At 33.1% G+C, this 7427-nt stretch overlaps 1 pseudogene; it reads right to left on the reverse strand.

Annotated features, from left to right (window-relative positions):
• Positions 1-6553: 6553 nt before the first annotated feature.
• On the reverse strand, positions 6554-7186 carry LOC120144895 (annotated as a pseudogene).
• Positions 7187-7427: the final 241 nt, after the last annotated feature.

Raw genomic sequence — 7427 nt, forward strand, 5'->3', positions numbered from 1 at the left:
TAATACCAAAAATTCTTGTTCATTGATCATCTTCAGAATCATCGATGAATAAATCTTCCAATGGTCTTTATTTCATTTCACGTTTCAACGATACCATGAAATGCTAACGTGCTTGATTTGTAGTCCATGGCCCATAACAGTACATCATGTAAGTTCATTAGCATTCTTAGACTAATCCAAATCACTTATTTAATCATCAGTCATTGAGCTTACTTAGTTCACTTAATAGTCAAGTCTATCCCGGTTACTTTAGAGTTTTCCATTGTAATTTGGTCATTTTTGAATTTCGGATACATATTGTACTTTTGTTCAGTTCAATTTGGTCTTCTTGGTTGATTTGTCTAACGAATATCCACTTCGTACCGAATGTGATCTAGAGTCGAGATGAGCTGAGTACTTCCAAAATTATCATCGAGCCAAACTTGAGTAGACGAACACGTATTCAAATAATATCAATGTAGTTCAGGTACTGACATATAATTAACGTTGATCAACTCACTTAAGTCGTGTTCCATAAATTTTACAGGTAGTCCAACATCTATGCTTATTTGGATTCCTTAATTAATCCAAGACATTTACTTAGTATAGGTAATAAGGGTATTCTGGTCATTTTGGTGTTTAGTTTTATTTCATTCATTACAGAGCTCGAGGATAACTAATCATTCCTGAGCTTGGTGATATTCTTGGGTTATTTCCATTACAGGGGTATTTTGGTCATTTTATAGATTCAGTGTATTTCAATCATTTCCTTCCATCCAGTCTTAATATTTAATTCACACTTATCATATACTACACTTCTTTCAAACAATTCTGATAAAAGAGCACTATCGATAAATTATTCTTCAGGTATTTACTCATATCTCAAAGATTTTCGAGTCAAGTGCTTTCTGAGATTTTACAAACATAATATCAAAAATTTTCTGTACAAAGACATGATCTTAACCATTAAATTTGTAATTTATCAAGCTAAGTACGAATCCTCAAAGTACTTTCTCATTCAGGGTTAACTCAGACTATTTTTACCTCTCAAGGGCATTTTCATAATTTCTAAACCAGATAACTTCGGTATTAACTCTTAACGAAAATAATATAATTTAGAGACTCTAGGGTTTACCTCTTTCTAGATAATCTTTAAACTTTAAAATATTCCTTATCAAACTTCTCGTATCTTGTACAATCCATCTTGAATTTAGAAATCATTTATCCATATTTTCTAAGCAAAACTAGCATTTTCTATGAACATCTATAGTTCCATCAGATCAATACGTCTTTACAAATTTTTATCCAACTTTCTGAGTCAATTCTTGTCTTTTTACAACATAAGGGTATATTCCTAATCTTACACAACCAGAGTATTCTCATAATTTCTCACCCAAGTACATTTAACATTTAACCTTTGTTGATATATAAAATATAAGATACATATCCAGGGTTGATTCCTTTATCACTAATCACAGAACTTGTAATTTAATTCTAACAATTCCTCAATTTCCTATAATAGTCATCCAAGCTGTGTTCAGTTACCGAATTTCTACCGCATTCATATCGAGTGTATGAATTAATTAAAAACTCAAATGTGACCAAACATGTTCATTCATGCATTTACCAATACCAACATGTTCCATAAAGCATGAAAAGGTAGTAATGTATTATCTCAATTTCTGTGCAATACTGATCGACCATTAAATTCCATTCGAACGCCCTCGATCCTTAATTCAACTTCCAATAATTCCTCAAATACATAACAATAGAAATTTCATAAAAAATGGGACTTAATTTCGAAAAACGAATCGAATCGGGTGATTAATCAGTGAAAAACAGCTTACCAACTCAATTTCTAGCTTCAAATCTTTTTCTCAAGAACCCGAACCTTCAAATATACGAACCCAAGTCCAAAATAATTTCCTTCGCCATAAAAATAACTTATTAGAATTTAAATAGTAATTTAATAGCTCAATTGCTAAAACTAAAATCTTGTGGGCCACTATACTATTTAATTTACTAAAATCAGAGACTAAATCGAATAAATTTAAACTATTTAACTAAAGATAAAATTATGTAAACACTTATGAACAAGGTTAAGTTCTCACTAATTTCAAAGGACTGAGCCTGCGATTTTTCCTTTTTTTCTACCTACTTCCCATGTGACTTTACTATTGAAATATAAAATCATTTTTTCTTTTCTTTCCCAGTTTTTTCCTTTCTTTATTTCTTTCTCTACAACTGGTTCTTTAACGAAACGAAAACCAAAGATGAAACAAAGCATGTCGTTGTGATTCCAAGGTACAATCCGCACGGATGCATTGAAAATCCTAGCCCCATCAACTGGTTCTCTAATATTGGCTTTAATCGAATTGATGTTCATAGTTCCATCATCATTTTTCTTCACTAGCCTAGGATGAACACCTCCAATGGTTAAAATTCCACCATTCTCATAAATACGTATATGAGAATTAACTCCAAGAATGACCTCACTTCCCCTTATATCACAGTGAACAAGAACACTAATGAGGTTACCCATTGTGCCTGATGGAACAAATAAACCAACTTCTTTGCCCATGATTATTTCAACCTCTAATTCTAACTGGGGTTGCAGTCAGATCAGCACCCAAGACACCATCATCAACTTCAGCAGTTTCCATTGCATCCCTCATTACCTCGGTAGGTTTCGTGACAGTATCGAATCAAAGATCTATTGTTCTGGTCACCATTGTTATCAAGAAGAACATTGTTTTGAAACCTCTCCAGATTCTTCTTGGTTTCTTTTCCTTTGAAAACCCCATCTTTTTTTCTCTCCCTCTTGTTATAGGTGTTTTAGGGTGGAAGGAGCAGAGCTTTTGTGCAAATAAAGAAGAAGAAATGGCAAGGAAGGTTCACTCAGTGATTTAAAAAAAAATTATGTGAAAAGGAAGTGATGACAAAAACTTTGGAACTTTACACGCAGAGGCAACTCTTCCCACTTGTTATTCTCCATTTTCCATATTAAAATAATAATAATAATAATCATATTCACATAATTGGGGTGTGTCAATTCTCCCCTCCTTAAAAGAATTTCGTCCTCGAAATTCATTCATGTCACATAATTGCATAAATGGTACTTCCATCAGTTCTTTCATATCTTCAAGTAGCTTTTACAGAAGTACGAATCATCTACTAATTCTTAACCAATTAAGTATACATTCTTATCAGAATTTTTCCTCATTTTAATAAAATAATCTGAACGAAAATTTCCTTGAGGAATTAATTTAGTATTGGTTACGAGAATAGGCTCATAAAACAGAAGCATATCCCAATTTCATTTCCAGAATCAGGTCAGAATTTCTCAGATGAGTAACTCTAACATGGCTCGTGTGGTACTTTACAGAATTCAGATAAACGTTACTGATATTTCTTTATTAAATGATAGAGTCCTAACGGATAAAAATTTAAGTTTGCTCATTACAAATAGAGACTCGATCTTGGAGTTCCGGCTCAGAAAAGTACAATTGTAGTCTAGGGGCATGTACTGATCAGACATTTTTTGAAATACGACCGGCCGGTCTATCTTGAAAAAATTAACTAAACCATGGCTCTGATACCACTAAATATAACCCTCTCAGATCGATGCGAGTAACCCGATCTGACCTATAGTGTCACATTATGGCCACCGGAGTGACCCACCGTAAAAATAGTGGAAATTTTAAAACTTTTATTAAAACTTATAAACTCATAAAATGATTTATCAATATTCAGAAATAAAACAGATTTTCAGACTCATATATAAAACAAAGTACAATTACATGCCCCCTAATCACATGTATCATACTCTGCAACAACGCCAGAAGAACTTATTTACTAACGCCGATAGATGCACTGGTACGATTCTTTTAACCTGAAAAAGTGAGTAACATAGTGAGCTTTGGAAAGCTCAGTAATATAGAACTACCATATGATGCTGAATAACATGCAGATACAAATTTACATATATTTCCTTATTGGTTCCGAACATCTACAGGTTTTTATGCTGAGCGGAGATCTTACTAATATTTCAGGTGGTAAAGAACAATGAGCTTTCAATTCAGATGAATATTTCGAATGATTGAGTTCAGGAGATCAGAATAGGTTATCTAGTGTGTTCCCGTAAAACCAGTAAAAATATACAAATCTTTTCAAAACAGTAACATTTTAAAACATATTTACCCTATGCACAAAGCAGAGAACCATGTAAAAATGGTAAGGTCTTACCCTTGCACATAACAAAAAAACCTAGGGAAATTGTTAGGCCTACCCTTGCACACAACAAAGGAACATGGGGAAACTGTAAGGCTTACCCTTGCACATAGCAAAGGAACCTGGGGAAACTGTAAGGCTTACCCTTGCACACAGCAAAGAAACCTTTATACAAAAATATGTCGATTGATATAATTATTGAACAACTCAAGATGAACAACTCCCATAACTAATGCTTGTCGACTGGTTTATTCATTGTCCTTCCATGGTGTTTACTCTTTAATAACAAAAATTTTTGTTCATTGATCATCTTCAGAATCATCGACGAATAAATCTTCCAATGTTCTTTATTTCATTTGCACATTTCAACAATACCATAAAATGCTAACGTGTTTGATTTGTAGTCCATGGCCCATAAGGACAGTACATCATGTAAGTTCATTAGCATTCTCAGACTCATCCAAATCACTTATTTAATCATCAGTCATTGAGCTTACTTAGTTCACTTAATAGTCATGTCTATCTCGATTACTTCAGAGTTTTCCATTGTAATTCAGATATTTTTGAATTTCGGATACATATTGTACTTATGTTCAGTTCAATTTGGTCTTATTGGTTGATTTGTCTAACGAATATCCACTTCGTACCAAATGCGATTTAGAGTCGAGCTGAGCCGAGTAGTTCCAAAATTATCATCGAGCCAAACTTGAGTAGATGAACACGCATTCAAGTAATATCTATGCAGTTCAGGTACTGACATATAATTAAAGTTGATCAACTCACTTAAGTTATGTTCCATAACTTTTAAAGATAGTCCAACACTTATGCTTATTTGGATTCCTTAATTAATCCAAGACATTTACTTAGTATAGGCAATAAGGGTATTTTGGTCATTTTGGTGTTTAATTTTATTCCATTCATTACAGAGCTCGAGGATAACCAATCATTCCATTACAGAGGTATTTTGGTCATTTTATAGATCCAATGTATTTCAATCTCTTCCTTCCGTCCAGTCCTAATATTTAATTCACACTTATCATATACTACAGTCCTTTCAAATAATTCTGATAAAAGAGAACCATCGATAAATTATTCTTCAGGTATTTACTTATATCTCGAAGATTTTTGAGTCAAGTGCTTTTCAGATTTTACAAACGGAATATCAGAAATTTTTTGTACAAAGACATGATCTTAACCATTAAATTTTTAATTTATCTAGTTAAGTATGAATCCTCAAAGTACTTTCTCATTCAGGGTTAACTCGGACTATTTTTACCTCTCAAGGGCATTTTTGTAAATTCTTAATCAGATAACTTCAGTATTAACTCTTGACCATATTTTTTAAGCAAAACTAGAATTTTCTATGCACATCTATAGTTCCATCAGGTCAATGTCTTTACAAATTTTTATCCAACTTTCCGGGTCAATTCTTGTCTTTTTACAACATAAGGGTATATTGCTAATTTTACACAACCAGAGTATTCTCATAATTTCTCGTCCAAGTACATTTAACATTTAACCTTTGTTGATATATAAAATATAAGCTACATATCCAGGGCTGATTTCTTTATCACTAATCACAGAACTTGTAATTTAATTCTAACAATTCCTCAATTTCTTATACTAGTCATCCAAGCCGTGTTCAGTTACCGAATTTCTACCGCATTCATATCGAGTGTATGAATTAATTAAAAACTCAAGTGTGGCCAAACATGTTCATTCATGCATTTACCAATACCAACATGTTCCATAAAGCATGAAAATATAGTAATGTATTATCTCAATTTCTGTGCAATATTGATCGACCATTAAATTCCATTCGAACGCCCTCGATCCTTAATTCAACTTCCAATAATTCCTCAAATACATAACAATAGAAATTTCATAAAAAACGGGACTTAATTTCGAAAAATGAATTGAATCGGGTGATTAATCAGTGAAAAACAACTTACCAACTCAATTTCTAGCTTCAAATCTTTTTCTCAAGAACCCGAACCTTCAAATATACGAACCCAAGTCCAAAATAATTTCCTTCGCCATAAAAATAACTTATTATAATTTAAATAGTAATTTAATAGCTCAATTGCTAAAACTAAAATCTTGTGGGCCACTATACTATTTAATTTACTAAAATCATGGACTAAATCGAATAAATTTAAACTATTTAACTAAAGATAAAATTATGTAAACACTTATGAACAAGGTTAAGTTCTCACCAATTTCAAAGGATTGAGCCTGCGATTTTTCTTTTTTTTCTACCTACTTCCCACGTGACTTTACTGTTGAAATATAAAATCATTTTTTTCTTTTCTTTCCGAGTTCTTTCCTTTCTTTATTTCTTTCTCTACAACTGGTTCTTTAACGAAACAAAAACTAAAGATGAAACAAAGCATGTCGTTGTGATTCCAAGGTACAATCCGCACGGATGCCTTGAAAATTATAGCCCCGTCAACATGAAGCTTCAAGTCGTACTTCTTAGCTATCACCAACTTTGTCTATGTATTCTACAGACAAACCTCTACCCCTGGTGTTTGCATGTAAATTCTCCAAGCAAACCATCCTCGTAGTTGGGTAAACAATCTCTCCTCTCGGATCTCTAATGGTGGCTTTAATTGAATTGATGTGCATAGTTCCATCATCATTTTTTTTCACTGGCCTAGGATGAACGCCTCCAAAGATTGAAATTCCACCATTCTCATAAATACGTATATGAGAATTGTCTCCAAGAATGACCTCACTTCCCCTTATATCATTGTGAATAAGAACACTAATGAGGTTACCCATTGTGCATGATGGAACGAATAAACCAGCTTCTTTGCCCATGATTATTACAACCTCTGATTCTAACTGGGACCGTAGTCGGATCAACACCCAAGACATCATCATCAACTTCAACAGTTTCCATCGCATCCCTCATTGCCTCGGTAGTTTTCGTGACAGTATCGAATCGAAGATCGACTGTTCTAGTCACCATTGTTATCAAGAATAACACTGTTTTGAAACCTCTCCAGATTCTTCTTGTTTTCTTTTCCTTTAAAAACCCCATATTTTTCTCTCTCTCTCTTGTTGTAGGTGTTTTAGGGCATAAAGAGTAGAGCTTATGTACAAATAAAGAAGAAATGGCAAGGAAGGTTCACTCAGTGATTTGAAAAAATTTATGTGAAAAGGAAGTGATGACAAAGACTTTGAAACTTTACACACAGAGGTAACTCTTTCAT

This window comes from Hibiscus syriacus, unplaced genomic scaffold (genome assembly GCF_006381635.1).
Source record: "Hibiscus syriacus cultivar Baekdansim isolate YM2019G1 unplaced genomic scaffold, ASM638163v2 tig00110890_pilon, whole genome shotgun sequence".
NCBI classification, from domain to species: domain Eukaryota; kingdom Viridiplantae; phylum Streptophyta; class Magnoliopsida; order Malvales; family Malvaceae; genus Hibiscus; species Hibiscus syriacus.